The following is a 21,015-nucleotide window of genomic DNA, read 5'->3' as shown; positions in this document are numbered from 1 at the left end:
ACGCACAGCATTGACTCAGTCTGCTGAGGGTCTTGATAGTCAGGGAGTGGCTATATGTCAGGTTTCAGCTTCTTTTCAGGGTCCATGTTTATCCATGGGTCCTTCATGATTTCCTCTAAAATGCACTTCTCACTAGGATTGAGCATCGGGAATTTCTTAAGCAGGTTTTCACTCTCTATGGATATGAGGAAAGAAACATTGTTTATTCTGAATTCGTCTCCCTCAAAAGGCAGAGATCCGGTAACCATCATAAAAAAAGGAACTCCAAGGCCCCATAAATCCACCAAGGGTCCAACGTAATTATGGCTCTGGAAGAGTCCCAGGGTATAGTAGGTCGGGTTCTGCAACAGAAGGTATTCCATTTACTGACAATGGTGAATTCATTCCTGAAGCCAAAGTCTGCAACACTGACATTAAGGTCAACATCAAAAAGTTCTCTGGCTTTGGGTCTCTGTGGACAATAACCTCTGGTGGCGTTACTACACAGCAGATACTATCTGGTGGAATTTGCCACAAGCCTCTTTCTCATTCATGTAGCCATTGTCCTGGAGGTCTCTCTTCCACTAGCATACACCATGATCAGATAGAGTGTTTCCTGGGTCTAGATCACCTCAAATAGTTTCATAATATTAGGGTAATTCAAGGTCTATGTGCTTTGGACTTCAAGGAATAGTCCGTGGAAGCTGGAAAAGCTATACTGCTCTTGTTAAATACCTTCACAGTGACCTCTGTCCCAGTCATAATTTACCCAGCCAAAACTTGGTGAAGCTGCCCTGGCCAATAGTCTTGAGGAGCCAGAAATTGTCAATATGGGTCTCCTCCTCAGTAGAGATGGCCATAGGCCCAAGCAGCACAGTGACCTGCTAACTACACTAATAACACTAATTTTTAAAATTATATGATAAAAAGATAAAGAAAAAAATTTGAAAAATAGGAAAAGGGAAAAAAATAGGTCTCAAAATAAAATTGCCAAAAAATTACTCAAAAATAAAAAATGAGAAAAACAGAAAAAATAAGAAAATAATAATGATAGAATAAAGAAAAATATGAAAATAAATTTAAAATAATGAGGACAAAATAAAGTAAAAGGAGAAAATTTAAATTAGTAAAAAATAAGAAAAAACAGTAAAGGAAAAAATAACAAATAAGAAAGACAAAAAGCCAACTGTGGTCAAAGTCCCTTAAGTCACCAAAAATCAAGCTTCCTCAATAATAGGACCAAACACTGGGGACTCAGCCAGGGACTTATACTGGTGCTTGGAATTCCCATTCCTTATGAGGTCATAGCAAACAGTACACCAATCATGGCTGGGGTTTTTTCTCACTTTTTCGTTTCAAGAACACTTTATTATTATTTTAGGAGAAGAGAAATACTTGGAAAAACTTTTTTATTTATGTGCGTGATAGCAATTTATATTTACCTTATTAAAATTTAAAACATAGAGGATGCCTCAGTGGCCTTTTCATTTCTAGTTTGAAAAACTATAATAATTTTTTTGCTTTTAAAGAGCTCATAATTCTACACATTATAACCAATTCCTTTTTCTTTCAGCTCTGTCTCAAAATGATGCCAAAGTTAACTGGGCGAGTGATACTATAACAAAAATGTTCTGCTGTATAACATATAGTAAGGTGCATTATTAACACCTATGAACTCAAGGAGAGATGGCTTTCATCAGATTTTCATTTCTTATTTGCAGTTTTGCCCAGAGTCTTTGAAGGAGATTCCTCTCTTCCATGGGCCAGAGAACTCACTAGGTTCATTTCAGTTATCTTTAAATGTACAGGTTGCAGTTGCAGGTTGAGAAAAGCTACTCTTTCTTTTTTTTTAAACCAACAGGCAAGCCATCATACTCTGTGTCTGTAATAGGTTGGAGCACAGGTGCTGCATGCTTGGCATGGCACCAATACCTCACGGGGAAAAATCCAGAAATCCATTTATTCTCTAACACTCTTCTTTCCTTTTTTCCCTTATCAGCAGAAAAGTTTTATTCCTTTAAAGAACAAACCATTTAAACTACATCCAAGGCCTTAACTTATAGACACAAACGAAAGTAGCCATTTAAAAAATTAAATATTGAGGTACAAGGCATACAATGGGGAAAATGTTTCGCCATCTGAAGCTTACAATAAACTTTACTTCATCGACAGCTGAGCTCTGCTAGCACTTGGGTGTGGTTTGAGGTGAGAATAGCTACAGAACCAAAGGAGAACAGCTATTTTCTACAAGTACTGAAGCATTCTAGAATGCATTGGTAGGGATATATTTTGATGGTGAAGGGAAGATGGGGGGCGGAGAGGGACTAATAGAGCATTAGGCGGTCTTGCAGAGGGCCCCAGCAGAAAAGTGGACTTCTCCTTGCTCACACTCTGTGATTTCTCAGTAGATCTTGGCTGCGTCCTGCAGCAGCGAGGCCTCTGCATTGGTGCCATGGTTCACCAGAAATGGCATTTGTCCATCAAGTTCCTAGAGGTTGCCATCCATGTTGTTATACAGAATAAAATGAAAGTTCACTTTTTCATCTACCCAACACTGGCCTTCCTGCACCAGGCTTCATGGGCTGCCTGAATGGCCTCATTCTTTTCCAAGCATTTTGCTCTGTCTTCAGGGGGTAACTTCTCCATTTCTGACAAAATCTTTCAGGACTGACCCATTCTCAAATTCCAGTTTGTCTTCATTACTGTGTGTCTAAGTCTGATGGTACCACAGGAACTCCCAATGGTCTACTTCATAAAGTACACTTTAGGACTGACTTACTGTCCCTTCAGTTCTTCAGTCTGTTTTTTCCTGAAGTTCTCATGCTAGGCCTCCTCTTCCAGCCCCAGAACGTCCACAAAGCACCACTGGCCAGCAGCCCCCAAATGGGCTGGCACTTTGTTCAGCACCTGGGGTTAATTTCCATCAGTTTGAGCTGTATCTTCATGAACCACAGAAGAAACCACAACCCACAGAGGAGAAGAAACCTCTTCATTTCTTTATATGGATCCAAGTTCCTGGCCTATATCATTTCCCTTCTCCCTGAAGAACTTCTTTTTAAACATTTCTTGCCAGGCTGATCTACTGGTAACAAGTTCCCTCAATTTTTGTTAGTCTGAGAAAGCCTTTATTTGTCCTTCACTTTTGAAGGATAATTTTGCTAAATACAAAATTCTAGGTTGATTGTTTTTGTTGTTGCTTTTCCTTGCTTATGTAGTTTCTTAAAAAAAAATCTGATTTTTTTATTCTTGTGCTTTTAAAGGTAAGGTGTTTATTTCCTCTGGCTTTCTTCAAGTTGTTCTCTTTCTCTTTGCTTTTCTAGAGGTTTAATTTCATATATCTATGTGTAGATGTTTTGAAATTTGCCTACATAATGTTCTCTGAGCTACCTGGATTTGTGCTTTGATGTTGTCACATCAAACTTCTCAGCCATTACTACTTCAAACATTTCTTCTTTCCCTTTTTCTGTTTCTTCTCCTTTTAGTATTCCCATTTACCTGTATATTACATCTTTTGTAACTGTCTTACAGTTCTTATTTTGTTCTAGTTTTGTCATTTTTTTTCCCCTTTACTTTTCAGTTTGGGAAGTTTCTAATGACCTATCTGCCAGCTCAGAAACTGTTTCCTTGGCCCAGTCCAGATTACTGATGAGACAAAAAGCATTCTTCACTTCTGTTACAGTGTTTTTTATTTCTAGCATTAACTTTTTATTCTTTCCAAAGTTTTCATCCCTCTGCTTGAACCCAACTATTTTTTTTATTTTGTTCACCTTTGACATTACAGCCTTTAGCACATTAACCATATTTATTTTAAATGCCTGGTCTAATTCAAAAATCTCTACCATATCTGACTCTGGTTCGGATGCTTCATCTGTCACTTGAAATTGTTTTGCCTTTTAGCATGCCTTATAATTTTTGTTGTTGAAAGCCAGACATGATGTATTGTGTAAAAGGAACGTAAGTAAGCCTTTAGTGTGAGGTTTTATGTTTATTTGGCTAGGAATTAGGCTGTGTTTGCTGTCTGCTGTGGATATCAGAAGCTAAAATTTCCTCTAATATCTTTGTTTATGCCTTCCCTGTTGCATTTGACTTTCCTTTTAATAGGGTCTAAACCTTGCAGTTCTTTTAGCTGTAATCCCTTGTCATTATCCAGGAGCCTGACTCATGTGGTGGTAAAGTTTAGGGGAGGGGAAGCCCTCTACTGTGCTATGATTAGGTCTCGGTGTTTTAGTGAGCCTGGGCCACTGGCCTGTAACTCTCACAAGTGTTGGCTTTCTTTCCCCCCTTAGGTGAGACCAAAAGTCTAAAGGGAGCTGAATTATGTATTTCTCATCCCAAGTCAGTTAGATTCTGATGAACCCCAAGTCTGTTAAGCTTTGGTAAATTAATTTAAGGGCTGGCTTTTATTAAGGAGAACAATGTTTTGGATACATTTTGAAATGGTTACTTTCCCCCTCCCACTGACAGAAAAAGGAGAGGATTTTTCTGAGTCTCTGGTGGGACTCCTGAAAGTAAGATTCATGAAAGCATAGAGCCTCTCCATGCCCTCCAATACTGGGCCCTGGGAGTTTTTAACTCTCAAGCTTGTGCACACCAAGTCTCCAGCAACTTACCTATTACAATTTAACTGTTCCTACCAGTCCTGGTGGTATGTATTCGGGCAGGGAAAGGGGGATTCTGCTCCTAGACTTTTGCTTCTGGTAAACTGTGATTCTTGGAATCCCTTCTCTCTCCATTTCAAGGTACAGCAATTTACCTGGTGACCTCAGTTCTCATGCATATAGGAAGAATTGTTGATTATCAATTTGTTGAGCTTATTTTCTTATTGTGAAGACAAGAGTGTAAACTTCCAAGCTCTTTACATGATGGCCTATTAAATTTTTAAAAAATAATGTATTGTTTTGATGGTTTTACAATCTTATTCATAATATTCAAACCTTCAAAAATCTATGTTTAATTAAACTGTTTTGCTTATAGCATGCTATCTGAGAGTACAATTTACACACAGGAAAAATACACTCAGCACAGACAAGTGTTTGGAGAAGTAGCTAATCCATCCTATAGTGCCACTCACCCTAGATGAATCTTGAGCTGTACTTCTGATATTTAAAAATCTCTCAAGCTATTTTGATTACAATGGTCTTTTCTTATAAGTAATTTCTAAAATCAGATGTCAGCCAACATGAATATGGCTCCATTAGTCAGGTAAGACTGCCAATTAAGCATCTGGATAACCACCAGCATCCCTCTCCATAATGAGGCCCTAATAAGAAGACAGAGTGAGCACCAACAGTATATGCTGCTTTACTTCTTATCCACAACTCATTTGTTGATGCCATGCAAGGTGGCAGGAGGGAAACTACGTCATTTAAATAAAGCAGTCTCCTATGTGGTCTTTTATTATGGTCATTTACCTCTGCACATGCACTGATAACCAGCTTAGCACAAATGTGTTAGGCATTCTGGTACCTTCTGTTCCCCTCTTCTCCAAAAATCAATCTACTCTTTAGAAATAAAGCAAATTCTTTTCAAAATAATATACTGCCAACAGTAGATATTGATGCTTTGGGAAATACAGGTTTTATTGCTGGTATATTATTCTTTCTTTGAAAGATAAGGAAGAGATAATACTTCCCTGCAAATATTTAATGTTAAGGTCTAACTATTTTTCAGATTGTGAGTTGGTTTTCTTTTTCAACTTGTATTTTAATAATTTCTCTTTGCTCCTTTATCTCACCATCAAATGAACTTCCAATCTACCTCTATGATTTTGGGCTTCAAAACTTACTCATTTACCTAAATTAGACTGAATTTCATTACATACTAGAACCATATTCATATCAAGAGACCAAAATTTCACTAGGGCTTGATTTCATTATGCAGGCACAGCATGCAAGGAAACAGATGGGACAACTTCTACAAAACCTACAGTAATGGGGAATGGTCAGACAGCACATATGTAAAAGATTCTACTTGTCTTACTAGCATTATCTGAGGGGTCTTAATCATTACTAATGCTTGTCCAAGATTATATAATACCCAGGTAGAGTGTTCCTTATTCCAAAAATATCATTCCTGAAAGCCAAGTCATTTAAATAAACACAGAAACCTTGTATTACAAACGATTCCTAAAGTACATCTTTTCACAAAGCCAAGAATTCATTAGCAAAATCATCATCCAATTACCTCCATCCCAAATTTACCTGCTTTTCATTTAAAATTGTTATATATTGGATTTTCTTAAAATAGAGCACAACTTAACTTTTGTTATATAGATTGTATTTTTTTCTCAAAAAACTCCAGATTGCTATATAAAATTTGCCTCACAATTTCTCCACAGAAATTTCATATAAAAGTAATATAAATTCTCAATTCAATTATATGAAAACTATATTTCCCCAACTAGCCATCCTTCTTGACAAAAGGAAGGTGAAGCTCTTTAGATGCTGCCAGGACTTCCATGGAGCACAAGTCTGGGAGAATCCCCCTTCAGTAGATCTCTTATGAGAATGAAATATATAAGATGATTAATCCTTAGAGAAAAAACAGCCAATCAAACTGAGGAAGAACAAGATATAAACTCTACCTGAGGAGAAATCAGACTTTTTGGAAGGAGAAACCATCAAAGCTGGTGATCCCTGCTGAAAACCAGAAACAACCCACCTTTCCCCCATGTGATCCCTCCTCTCCCTGCTCCCATTCACCCAGTCCAGCTGGTCACTGTCCTCCAACCCACTGCATCCTTTACAAGTTCTTTTAAATTCATCTGGTCAGTATCTCAGGGATCCATATGTTGTAGGCGGCGGGAACTGCACCAGGTATCTGACCAGTTGGGTCAGACCAGACCTGGGTCTCACAACCTCAGTACTTGAGTTCTGGATAAGAAAAAAATTAAGAGCCAAGACTCAAACTCACTAGAGAAGATTTATCAAGCAAGCAAAGAGAAAACACACTTGAACAGAGAGTACATCAAAGAGAAATTTGGAGCTGGTGGCTCAAAGAGCTGCCCTGAAAAATGGGCTAGGGCTCCTTTTAACACCTTGCAGGGGGCAGGAGGTGTAACTATTTTCTTCTTCAAACTGACCTATTGGGATCTGCCAGGTGTCTTCTGTCCTTGTATGGAAGTTAGATGGGGCTTTCCTCCAGCACCCTTGGTCTCCTCTAAAGTGGGGGTGGGGGGGGGGGGTCTACCACATGCCAGGGGAGAAACAGTCAAGAGAATCTGACCTGTGACTGGAGGCATTCTAGGATGCAGAGGTGGGTCTTGCAGGTGAAGTTCTGGTTAAAAATACTTATCTCTAATACTTGCTCTACCAGTTCTTTCCATTGCTAGGTATCTGGACATTCTGCACTGGTGAACTTCTGTAATTGGCCTATAGTCCTTGCCCTGCTCATGTCTAACTGCCTACCACACATCTACCTCTTTTCATTACCAACTCCTTCCTTCCATCAGGCCACCTTTATCTACAGAGGCCCCTTAACTGTTTCACTGCCTCCAATCTTAGCCTCCCAATCCATTTTCTCCCAACCAGCAAGATCTTCCAAATCTATAAGTCTAATCAAGTCACTCTACTGTTAAAAATCCTTCAGTGGCTCCCCAATACCAAAAATGTTTCTATGGATAAAATCCATATGCCTCAGCATAATTATAACGTCTTCATAAATTTATTGGAGGTTCCCAAATTTTGTTACACCTTGAAATCTGAGAAGCTTTATAATTCCCAATGCCCTGGCACATTCATATCAGTTAGTCACAAAAAGCTAACTATAGTACTACCAATAATTTAGGAAGTAACTGGGTAACCAGCACTGGCTGATGGCAATTTCTTTTCAGCACAGCTAAAAATGTCAAATCCTGCTCACACTGCTCAGCAAACAGGCAATCTGGGACCTGGATGAAGGACTTTGTGGCATATTCCAGTCAAGGGATTTGTCTAGCATTATAGTTCCCAGACAAGAGGAGGATGAACTCCCAACATGTTAGGTGACCCTTTAATAAACCATTATCCATATAGATAATGCTGAGGATTGTTTTGGGGGTTGTTAGTTTGTATTTTGCTGATAAATCTGCTTTGCACTCTCAATACCTTAAACACACACACACACACACACACACACACACACACTTTCCCACCCTGAATCCCCAAATCTGGATTAGAGGCCATGCCTATAGCACTCTCTGGCAACTTGTACTTCCCCTAATATGCCAATGAATACAAGGTCTGCCTACCGACCTAATGGTAGCCCCATTTAAATACCAAGTTCTCTGGCAGCAGGGACATGTCCTCCTTGGTGACCACACATCCCCAACAGGAAGCACAAGGCAGAAGCTCCTTAAAAAGGGCTGTGTCTTCCTTGTTCAACACTGGTCTCCAACACTTACAGCACTTGCACATGTCAGGCACTCAAATTTATATTCGAGTCCAGGTTAGACACCTTAAAACTGATAAATCAATAGTTGGCACTGTGGTATAAGAGATGGTTCTTTAAGAAATAACAGCCTAGAAGAAAAAGCCTCATACTTTGTAACACATCCTGGGAATAACCCTACTTTTTAAAACCCTCTTCAATGAGCACATTCCAGCAGCTATAGAAATGAGCTAAATCTTTAAGTTTTGATATTCCCTTGGTTCTTCCTGCTGTCTTACTCAAATATTCTGTACCACTGTTAATGTATTTCTAGGCTGGCAATATTGTCCTCAAATGTCAAGCAGTAAGTCCTCGGATAATAAAGACAATTCCCAGTCTACTTCTTCTGAAACACACACAAAAACTACACAAAAATAAGCTGTGAGACTTATTACAGATTAATAGTAAGTAAAGCCCAGAAGAAATTCTTACTGAAATTTTTTTACTTTAATTTCTGGGGGGAAAATGAGTGCTATGAATGAAACTGCCATCCTTTTGAATTAAAGGAGCATTCAGAAGGATTACAGCTTCATTCATAATCTAAATTGCTTCCAAAAGATGGTCCCAAGTTATTTGCTTGTTTCTAATTATCCACAAGTTTCAGACATTGCACACATCTAAAAAGCTCATTAAAAGTCAAAGAGCTTTATGTACCTAAATTGGGGATTGTGGATAAATATATGTGTACTGCATAAACCCATAAATATTCAGAAGATCCTATGATGTATGGAAAGTTATTTAAACTAACTTTACCCCAAAACAAATCTACAGCAGGTAAATTCATGAGGAGGAGCAGAGTTTGCCACCACAAAATAGTCCTCTTTAGGATACTGATTATTTAAAGCTGGTTATTTTTAAGAAACAAAAATCGGGAAGAACCGTTAATCTTCCTCTAACTATTTAAAAGAATTTAGATAGAGGACCTGCTCCAGAAATGGAGCTATCATAGATAACTAAATTTTAATGTGAACTAAGTGTGGCAAACAGTAGCAAGAAGTCTACCTGCAAAATCTCAACTCTGTGCATATGGGTCATAATGAGAGTTTTACTAGGATCATGATTATGGCAAATACACACTCAAATCATACCATAGCTAACAATGAACATTATTCCTTTGAAGTTAAACACACACACACACACACACACACACATTTATATTCAAACACAGAGCTATAACTATGTATGGAATTGAATCTTGATCCTGCACTATCTCTTTGCACTCAGTACAAATGTCTAGGCTTTCATTGTGCTGGACTCCAGTCTGACCATTGCATCAAGGTCACAATCTCTAAACATTTCTATGTATCTACGAGAGGGAAAATGTGGGCATATATTAAAAAACAACAACACTCCAAATATATACATCTGTTGAGGGCATGGGGGATGGGAGCAGCAAAACAAGTGCCCCAAATTCTCCCAACAAAGTGTAGTGGAAAGAACACTAGGTCAGTAACCTAGAGACCCAGATCTGAGTTCCCAATCATCAGCCACTACCTGTGTAACCTTAGGGAAGACACTCTTAATGGGCTCAGTTTCTTCATTTGTCAAAAAAGAATATCCCATTAGATCAGTGGTTCTCAACCTGTGGGTCGCGACACCTTTGGGGGTCGAACGACCCTTTCACAGGGGTCGCCTAAGACCATCCTGCATATCAGATATTTACATTACGATTCATAACAGTAGCAAAATTACAGTTATAAAGTAGCAACGAAAATAATTTTATGGTTGGGAGTCACAACATAAGGAACTGTATTTAAAGGGCCAGAAGGTTGAGAACCACTGCATTAGATGATCTGGGAGGTAATGTATATGAGTCAAGGGTCTTTTCTGGCATTACCTCTTCTAAATTTCTCAGGTGAAATTTCCTCTTTTTTTTTTTTTACCCCTGTGAAGCCTGCTTTAGGTTTTACACATGAGCACAAGAATTGTGGGATCCTATTATTTACCCACAGGGCTTTGATAGAACTCCTGGGACCAGGAGGATAAAGTATGACTTTTCCTCATTCATTCATTCCTTCCTTCAGAAGACACAAAACCACCATTTACATAACACACAAAACAATGTGCCAACCACTTTAGACAGATACAAAAATTATTTTAAAATAATAAATAAATAAATAAAATAAAAGGTACAGTCCCTACTTTAAAGTACTTGACATATGCCAAACCGGTTTGGCTCGGTGGATAGAGCGTCGGCCTGCGGACTGAAAGGTCCCAGGTTCGATTCCGGTCAAGGGCATGTATCTTGGTTGCGGGCACATCCCCAGTAGGAGGTGTGCAGGAGGCAGCTGGTCGATGTTTCTCTCTCATCGATGTTTCTAACTCTCTATCCCTCTCCCTTCCTCTCTGAATAAAAAAAATAAATAAATAAATAAATAATAATAAATAAATAAATAAAATAAAAGGTACAATCCCTACTTTAAAGTACTTGACATATTACAATCCAATGGGCTATATTAAAAAATTGATGAAAATTGCTAATTAATCAGTACTGTTCCCACTGAGCCTAGATGGGACCTCAAAATCCTTCTCAACACAAGCACTCCATTCAGCAGGTAAGATTATTTTTGCTGCAGAGGTTAGGCATGCTGAGCAGAGGCCCAGGTTTTCTTTCCAGTGCTTCCAGCCTGCCTGTTCTATCAACCTCCTCCTTCCCCATCCCTCTCCAAAACATTAGGTATTCATGAGAAGTAGAAGGTCACTAAGAACTTGGTCACAATGGCTGAATGCTCTCATAAATTCATGTTTCCCAACTTTTAAAAATTTCAAATTCCAGGGAAATAGTATATAGAACTTGTTTCATTTCATTTCTATCACACTGCTATATGAAACACTGAAATGGATGACTATTGGCATTAGATACCTTGTATATTCCTATTAGCAAGAATATTGCAGAGTATCATTGAGGTTTAAATCAATACACATATGAACAAGCCAATTTGCAAACACACATACACCCCTTCTGGACCGCTCTTACTGTGAGAGTCTGCATCCCTAACCCTAGCTGGCCATCTGCAAAACAATGACTTACTTAATGAGAGCATTATAAATTGGTTTCACTTCTCTGGAAAGCAATCTGGCAATATGTTTTAGAAGCCATAAAATTTTTCATACTCTTTGACCTGGTAATGCCACACCTGGGAATCTGTCATAAGAAACTAATTCAATATATGGAAATAGCTACATGCACAAAGATATGCTTCCCAATATTATTTATAATTGTGAAAAGTTGGTAGCAATGTACATGTCAACAACAGAGGTAAATAATGATAGCATCACAACAGAATGTTATATAACCATTAAAATGGTAATGATGGGGGCTGCTGGGAGGCGGACCACTCGCACACGCACACGGGGGACTTTTCCGTGGGGATTTTGGGTGCCGACCAGACGCGGCATTTTCGGAAAATAGCGCCCTGTGCAGCTGAAGCGCTGTGTGTGTAGCTGGGCCGCGTCAGCTCGGCCAGTACCGAGCGCCTTGGATCGGCTCCCTTCCCGCGGCTCCCAAAGCTTTTCCAGATATTCCTGGTAGATTTGGGAAAGAAGCTTTTAGAAGCGGCACAAGCAGATCAAGATGATGAAGTTCGTATTTTGATGGCAAATGGATTTTACTAGACTGGCTGGGAACTTCTCCACTTCATCTGGCAGCACATTATGGGCATTATTCCACCACAGAAGTACTACTTCGAGCTGGTGTAAGTAGGGATGCCAGAACCAAAGTGGACCGAATGCCCTTACATATGTCAGCTTCTGAGGGCCATGCCAGCATAGTAGAGGTTTTGCTTCAGCATGGTGCTGATGTCAGTGCTAAGAACATGTTAAAGATGACAGTTCTACATTGAGCCACAGAACACAACCATCAAGATGTGGTGGAGCTTTTAAACAAATATGGTGCTGATGTACACATGCTGAGTAAATTTTGTAAAACTGCATTTGATATTTCAGTAGACAATGGGAATGAAGATTTAGCAGAGATATTACAGATTGCAATGCAGAATCAAATCAACACAAACCTGACACTGTGACAACACATGCTGCAACACGTTTATCATTGGACCTGGAGGGGTGGTGAACCTAACAGATGAAACAGGTGTGTTCGCTGTTCAGTTTGGAAACTCCTCTCATCAGTATTAGCTACATTAGCTGCCTTAGCTGAAGCATATGCTCCCTTGTCCAATTCTTCAGAAACTCCAGTAGTGGCTACGGAGGAAGTAGTTACTGCAGAATCAGTGGATGGTGCAATTCAGCAAGTAGTTAGTTCAGGGGGTCAACAAGTCATCACAATAGTAACGGATGGAATCCAGCTTGGAAATTTGCACTCCATTCCAACCAGTGGAATAGGCCAGCCCATCACTGTGACCATGCCAGATGGACAGCAAGTATTAACAGTACCAGCAACGGACATTGCTGAAGAAATTGTTATAAGTGAAGAACCACCAGCTAAGAGACAATGTATCGAAATAATTGAAAACTGGGTGGAATCTGCAGAAATAGAAGTAAAGAGTCTTTTACCGGTGTGTTTTGTTGCAGTCATCCAAAATAAATTCAATTTGCTTTTTTTTTGTCTTTTATATTTATTACTGACAGTGTTGTTTTGATACAGAAAGCATATAGTATTATTTTGTTTAATTTTTGCTTTATTCATATAGCAAGCCCTCAATAAATATTGAATGAATAAAAAAATAAAATGGTAATGATGGAGATTATGTAGCAATAAGGGAAAATACAAATATAAAACAACAGGTACAACTATGTAAAAATCATTGGAGAAAAGTTTAAAACCTGATAATCTTTGTTTTAGGATAGTGAATGGGGGTGTTTTTCTCTTCCTATTTCTTATCTTTTTGTAATAAAGTATTGATACTTATATTACTAAAAAATAACCTTTTTTAAAAAAATGGAATGCAAGCCTTTGATCATAAGGATCAAGAGGACAGCACAGCCTGCCACCTGACCCAAGGAGGATTGCATGGGGGTGCTGGGACCCTGTGCACAGAACAGCTTCATGAAGAGCCCCCGGGAGGTGCCGCATACTTGTCAATGTCAATGATTGCCAAAAAATGAGCAGTGCCCATCTGCTAACCCCAGTCAATTACCTCCTTTACGAGCATCCTGAGGCAGAGAATTCTCCGGGCTCACCACACATGCTGTCAGCTTAGTTATCTGTTTAAGAGATTTATATAGGGTCACACGGGGCTATAAGATAACTTATTTAAAATAAATGAGCTCAGATTTTCACATTGTAGCAATGAGAAATGTCTGTGGCAAGAAATGCAATACTCATAAAGATCTGGGGAAGAAAGCAGAAACCACCTTTCACTTCTGGTGAAGACAGGAGTGTGTCTGGTGTTGCTACACACATGTGTGTCTAAGAAACAGGAGGCAAAGTGAGAGCAGGGCTGGCATCTTCTGGGCTGACTCTGGGATGAAGGATGCAAATCAGGAAGAGTGTTCGATCCTAACAAACATTAATCATCAGATGGAAATTGATTTAAACTTGGGGCTACTTAACCCTACATGCTGTATCAGCTCTGTGGCCAACCTGGAAAATACTCAAAACTTTTCCACATAAATTAATGGTAATTGCTTCTTTGCTTTACACCATTTTGGCATATGAAAGGTTTCATGGAACACCCTACTTTCAGATAACAGGATCATGGTGGAAACCTGTACAACAAACAAGGACAAAGTTTTAAAATTTTTACACCTAAACACTCATTTTAAAAACAAAATCAAAGCAAGAATATTTGTTTCCCTAAACTCCAAATCTCATCTCTAAACTATGATGAACTTTACACCAAATAATCTTAAAGCCACAGTCCAACACAGGGAAGACAATGCCAGACCCATAACTGTCTTTTTAAACAAACTCCCACGGCCCAGGAGAGGCTAAGACAAATCATTCCTCTAAACCAAAGAATCCTCACATTGACTATGGTTTACTCAAAGATACAGCCAGATTTCCTGGAGCAATGATATGGCCAAGTATTTAAATGCATAAGAGGGCAAGTGCTAGAGGTGGTGAGGGTATAAACAAGAAGCCTTCAGGAACTACAGAAATTGCAGCTCAAACATCATCAGTCTCCAGTCTATAAAATGAAACTACCGTTAGAAATCAGAGAGTGACCTGGAGTTTTCATTGAAACCTAGGAGCAAATAGTTGTCTTTCCTGTATCTCTAAATTCAAGGCTCTACAAAGTAAATGAGCTCTGTGCTCTACAGCAACCAGCACTAAATTACATGAGTATTTAGGCATACTCCATAAGGATATGAAAATAATTTTATACCACAAATAAAAAAATAGAAGAAATTCCCTTGGTATTTGAGGAATATATTCCAGCAATCCCACTAATAAGGACATGCCGAGAACAGACATTTCTGTATCTTTGTAATGGCAAAAATCTCAAGAGCCCAAAGAACAAGGCACTCACGAGAATTTGGAGCAATGATCCTATACCTTGACACCATGAACATCAGAATTATCTGTGAAGCTTTTAAAAAATCCCAATATCCAGGGCACATACCATCAGTTACATCAGAATCTCTGGAGGTGGGCCTTTTTCAAGCTCCCCAGGTAGATTTCAGTGTACATCCAAGGTTGGAAACCACTAAATTAGAGATTATTCTCAAGATACCTTGCAAATCAGAGTTCATCTTAGCATAATTGTGGGCCCTTGATATGCTAGGATCAGGAGTCTTTGTCTATAACTAACATCCAGCTATGATAGTGTGCTATATGAGCTATTCTCCTCAACACTGGGAAAGGAGCTAGGGCGCATGAACACCCAGAAGCCCCTCTTAAAATGCAGCTTAGAAGAGGTCACTGACCCACATGGCCTGCCCAGATGAGCGGGGTCAAGGAGGCCCCTCAATCTGTACTTTCAGTGGCACCTCCCTGGAAAAATGTAAGAAGCGCTAGAGACAAATTGCAACATGAACTGACACATGGGCTCAGCCGAACCAGCATTGCCCAGAGATAGCACTATTTTCAGAATGCCACAAAGCCACCTGATGCCCAGTCTTTGAGAGAGAATACATACCCTTTTAGCAAAATACACACAGGGATTAAAGGAATAGGTACATTTCCTAGCTATTGCTCCTCTGTTGATAAAGCTGGTAAATATACTTTATTGAATATTTTTTTAAAAGTCCTCAATGTTTACCAGTGAAAGATAGTTTTGCTTGCTTTTACTTGAAACTCTGGCAGGGGTAGGTAGCAAATGTATTATAAACTCCACGAGAATCAATTTGGATTTATTCAAAACATTTAAAAGCAAAATTTATCCAAGAAATTTAAATTTTTTTTAAAATCAAATAAATTGCACGCATTTTAAATACATTTTAAGTAACAGAAGAGTTTAAAAGATAAATTTAGAAAAGCAAAGAAAAACAAAATTAATATCTTTCTACAAAATATGGCATATTTTTTCAAGAGCACTTTTAACAAACAAACAAACAAACAAACAAAAGGAAGACCAATTATTAAATCTAAGAGTGCTTGACTACATGAACTCTGAAGGCAGGCTGCCTGGATTTGAATCCAAGTTCCAACACTGTATTAGGCATAGTGCTCTTAATCGTGTCCCTGTGCTTCATCTTAACACCTGTATATCAAAGGTTCTAGAGCAGTGATGGCGAACCTATGACATGCGTGTCAGAGGTGACACGCGAACTCATTTTTTTTGGTTGATTTTTCTTTGTTAAATGACATTTAAATATATAAAATAAATATCAAAAATATAAATCTTTGTTTTACTATGGTTGCAAATATCAAAAAATTTCTATATGTGACACGGCACCAGAGTTAAGTTAGGGTTTATCAAAATGCTGACACACCGAGCTCAAAAGGTTCGCCATCACTGTTCTAGAGTCAGACTATAGGGTTCAAATTCATATCTGCACATGGTAGTTATGTGAGCTCATTTAACTTCTCTGAACCTCTTTTCCTTCTCTGTAACATTGAAATAAGAGTAGTAACTACCTTCTACCTGGAGAAATTGGAATCCTGGTGCACTGCTGATGGAAATGTAAAATGGTGCAGCCACTGTAGAAAACAGTATGGCAGTTCCTAAAAATATTAAGCATAGAATTAGCATATACTACATATACCCAAAAGAATTGAAATCAGGAACTCAACTATATTTATAAAGCATAATGTAAGGATGTAATATACATGAAAGTGCATAGCAAAATATGTATTCCCAATTGCCAAAAGGGAAACACAACCAGTGCCCACTGACATATAAATGAATAAATTGTGGTATATGCATACAATAGAATATTATTCATTCTTAAAAAGGTCGGAAATTTTGACACGTACTACAACATAGATGAATCTTAAGGACATTATTGCAGTGAAATAAGCCAGTCTCAGAAGGCCAAACACTGTATGATTCCACTCATATGAGGTACTTAAAGTAGTCAAATTCATACAGACACAAAATAGAATGGTGGTTGCCAAGGGCTGGAGGAGGAAGGAATGGGGAGTTAGTGTTTAATGAACACAGAGTTTTAGTGGGGGAACGTTTTTAAATGAATGGTAGTGATACTTTACACAACAAAGTAAATATAGTTAATGCCACTGAATTACACACATAAATATGTTTAAGAAAGTAACTTTTATGTCTTGTACACTTTACAAAATAAAAATAAATAATAACAGTCCCTACCTCGTAGAGTTGTTGTAAGGGTTAAATAGTTCTTATGTGAGAGTGCCCAGCACAGAGTAACCTCCCCAAAACATTAGCTAGTATCTTATTTTCCTGCCTTTGTAGTTCCTTCTAGTCCTTGGCTTCCTTCTAGTATAAATGCTCCTTCATTGGGACAGAAATTCCACTGCAATTGCGTAAAGATGAAGAAACTACCTAATTTTTGCAGAGTCTTCGCACATTGAGCTGAAATTACCACATTTTTTTAAAACAGCGATTTTATTGCCTTTATTTGCTAAATGGTTTCTTAATAATTTTGCCTCAAAAATGGGTTCACAGACTAATCTATCATATAGGTCTGAAGGAAGTCCCCCTGCTCATTCATAAATACTCTTTCACTTTTTATCACAACTAAGACTATTTTACTTCTTTGATCATTTTTTAAAAACCTTTTATAAAAATTTCCAAGCATACCCAAAAGTACAGAGCTCAACTAGCTTGGATGTAGCCAACTTGATAACCAACTTGAACTTTTCTGACTCTATCTAATACTCTACCTTCCATCCCCCCAAAAAATTAGAATAAAAATACCGTAAGAGCTACCACTAAAGTAATAATGTCCATCTCTAACAATCATCATCATCACTATTTTTCTTTTACTTTTAGAAGTTCTTTTTTAACATCTTCTTAACTTCCTTTCAATTTTTCCTTTGAAAGTACAAATAATTTCTATATCTACCATGCCAACATCATTGTAAGGATATAATATACTGGTACATGAAAGTGCATGTCTGACATGTATTAGGTTCCTGAGAAATATTAATTCCCCAGAGACTACCACCTCACCTTACTCTCCAAGACAACAGACACCCTGCCCACACACATACACACACGACATAACCTTCTCCATTCTTTGTCCCTTACCTTCCTAAACATTGGTCTTTACTTACTTCCTGTCCCTTCTGTCTCCTAATAGAGGATCCCAAACACAAATGCCTGATCATAAATCCAGTCACCTAGAAGACCCCACATAAAAGAACAAATATAAAAAGTAGATAAAGTGAATTGATAACTGTTTTCAATACTTAAGGTACCAGTCCCTATATTAAAAATCAAATATATACTCAATCTAGTGCCTGTATATTATGTTATTTAACAGAAAAATCAGGCTAGATACTACATTGCAAAATGTCACAAATTCCTATGCAGGTCACTCCTGTGTGTGCACGTGCACATTTATATGTTAAATATGAAACACTTCTTGATGATCTGAGTTTTATATGCTGATGAGATTCACTTCCTTGTAATACTTTTCGCCACTGGCAAACCTACCACCTCTAATTTGTTTTAAAAGGAATTCTAATCACCCAATCAATCATACTCTTGACCTTCAGCCTTCACAGTAACTTCACTGTGGTCAAAATTGGTTCTAAAAATTCATGTTGCAATAGTTCTGTTGTCCTCAAGCTCCAAAATGCCAATGACAAGAATATAATTTGAGCGAACCCTCTGGTAGAAGGAAAAAACAACACAGTAAGTTTCTAATTCATCTTCTACCAAGGTTCTTTAAATAAAAGTGAATATCTATGATATTATTAAGTAAGAGATTCTCCTCCACTAGGGTTTAAAGATTTAAAAATCATCAAAGTTTTGTCCAGCTGGTGTGGATCGGTGGTTGAGCATCGAGCTATGAACCAGGAGGTCGTGGTTCAATTCCTGGTCAGGGCACATGCCCAGGTTGCGGGCTTGATCCCCAGAAGGAGGCATGCAAGAGGCAGCGGATGGATGAGTCTCTCTAATCACTGATGTTTCTATCTCTCTTTCCCTTTCCCTTCTTTAAAATCAATACAAATACTGTATATATATATACAAAATGGCATGGTTCACTTTGGCTTTAAATAACCTGTCATTCTTTATGCAATGATATAAAATGACCACATATTATGCAATGATATAAAATGACCACATAATATCCCTTCCAATTCATACCTCAACCCCTCCTAGCACACACTTAATCTTGACTGCACTGGCATCCTACTTCAATGTAAAAGAGAGCTGTCTTCTTGCCTAAGCCAACAATTTATGACTCACTCACTTCAGAATACAAAACTGCTCAAATTTATCCTACCCTCTCTTGAAGACCCCGTGCACCACAGCGCCCTCTGTATTGCCTCATCTCTACATTTCTCAAGAAGTCACTGAGGCTTAAACATCAAACACTTCTTGTCTTCATTTTCTTCTCTTTTCACTACTCTAACCAATGAATTCTAGGTTCTGCTCTACCACTCCCCTGGAACTATCCCATTTACTCAATCCACTGGCCACTTTTCAGCACTTATCTTACTTAAACTCTGTGTACTGTTGGATACTATTGATCACATTCTCTTCAAAACTGTCTTCCCTCTGTTTTTATGTCCTCTCTTCTGGCCTTCCTCACACCTCTCTGAATATTCCTACTTAGCCTCCTTCAAGACCCACATCCTCCAACATCCCTGATGGGTCAGTGACCCCAGAGTTCCATCCTTGGCTCTGTACTCTTCTCCCTTTACTATATACCAGCAGTTCTCAACCTGTGGGTCGCAACCCCTTTGGGGGTGGAGCGACCCTTTCACAGGGGTCGCCTAAATACATCCTGCATATCAGATATTTACATTACGATTCATAACAGTAGCAAAATTACAGTTATGAAGTAACAATGAAAATAATTTTATGGTTGGGTGTCACCACAACATGAGGAACTGTATTAAAGGGTCGCGGCATTAGGAAGGTTGAGAACCACTGCTATATACCCTTGCTTGGTCCCATCTACTTGTGAATATAATTGACTTCAATTACCAATTATATGCCATGATCTTTCAAATCTCTATTATTTCCAATTACTGTCTCCGATTGGGTGAACCTCGGGCACATTAAACTCAACATATCTAAAATCTAATACTACCTCACACATTCACTACACAGGTGGATACTACCACTACCTAATTACTCAATCCAGAAAACTGGAAGGCATCCTTTCCTACTCCCTCTTTTATTCTTCAAATTCAATCAGTTCCCAGGCCCTATTGCTTCTAAATCCCAAATCTCTAGGATTTGTGCCTCCCTTTCCATCTCCTCCACTGCTGCTACTTCAGGCTTGATCGTTTCTCACCTAGATTTCCACTATACAACACAAATGCAGTTCTCTTTCTCCAATGAACACATCTGGCTCTGACTAGCTCTCCATACTACAGTCAAAATGACCTAAAATTCAAGTCTTATAAGGTCATGTTCTGCTTAAAACTCATCTAAAATCTTGTATCTTTGTAATTTATTTCCTGAATATCTAACCTACCTCATGATTCCCCATCAGCACCTCCCTAAAAACATCAGCCATGCAGAAGCACATGTCCATGCAAACATAGCTCCCTCAGTCCAAGAAAATGCTCTCACTCTCTTTGCTTGGTTAATTCCTAATCATCCTGACAACCCCCCTGAGAAAACCTTCTCTGGCTCAACTTGTCCATGTTAAATAACTCTCCATTCTGTTCCCACAGCACTGTGTTTTACCAAAGCACTCATCACAGCACCTGTTTACTTATCTAGCACTGATCATCCAAGTTAGTTTTTTGTTTTATTTGTTGACTTATGGGTATCTCCCACTAGAATATGCACTATTTGGAAGAAAGAAATGTATCTTATTAGACTTTATATGTACAATAACCACATATTTGCAAAATTGCCAAATTATATTCATAAGAAAGGCTTATTTGTTAAAAAATATATTCAATATGTAATTCTAAGAATTAAAATGATAAACAAATCATTAAATATCAATACCAGAGATAAGAAATGTTATGTTTCATAATGGAGATCTCAGATTTTATTTTCTTACAAATTATAAAAATCAAAAGGTCGACAGTGCAGAGTCTTCCATTTAAACAGCCAAATCTTGATCTGTTTGGGCCTGATAAACTCCACTGGCCTTTCCCTGATAACTCCGAGA

General features: G+C 38.3%; 1 protein-coding gene and 2 pseudogenes across 1 annotated transcript in view; 1 reads left to right on the top strand and 2 right to left on the bottom strand.

Moving 5' to 3' along the window:
* The window catches only part of LOC102418072 (phenylalanine--tRNA ligase, mitochondrial), a 159,093-nt gene extending 145,545 nt beyond the window's left edge, over positions 1 to 13,548 (bottom strand). Inside the window, exon 1 of the mRNA XM_023763030.1 lies at positions 13,482 to 13,548. The gene's annotated coding sequence lies outside the window, so the exon portion shown is untranslated. The remainder of the gene's footprint in view (positions 1 to 13,481) is intronic.
* On the bottom strand, positions 2,315 to 2,924 carry LOC102419950 (annotated as a pseudogene).
* LOC102419636 lies at positions 10,896 to 16,726 on the top strand (annotated as a pseudogene).
* The last annotated feature ends 4,289 nt before the right edge of the window (positions 16,727 to 21,015 follow it).

The sequence above is a fragment of the Myotis lucifugus genome, unplaced genomic scaffold (genome assembly GCF_000147115.1).
Source record: "Myotis lucifugus unplaced genomic scaffold, Myoluc2.0 scaffold_272, whole genome shotgun sequence".
Classification (NCBI taxonomy): domain Eukaryota; kingdom Metazoa; phylum Chordata; class Mammalia; order Chiroptera; family Vespertilionidae; genus Myotis; species Myotis lucifugus.
This window is presented reverse-complemented; position numbering and strand designations above follow the sequence as displayed.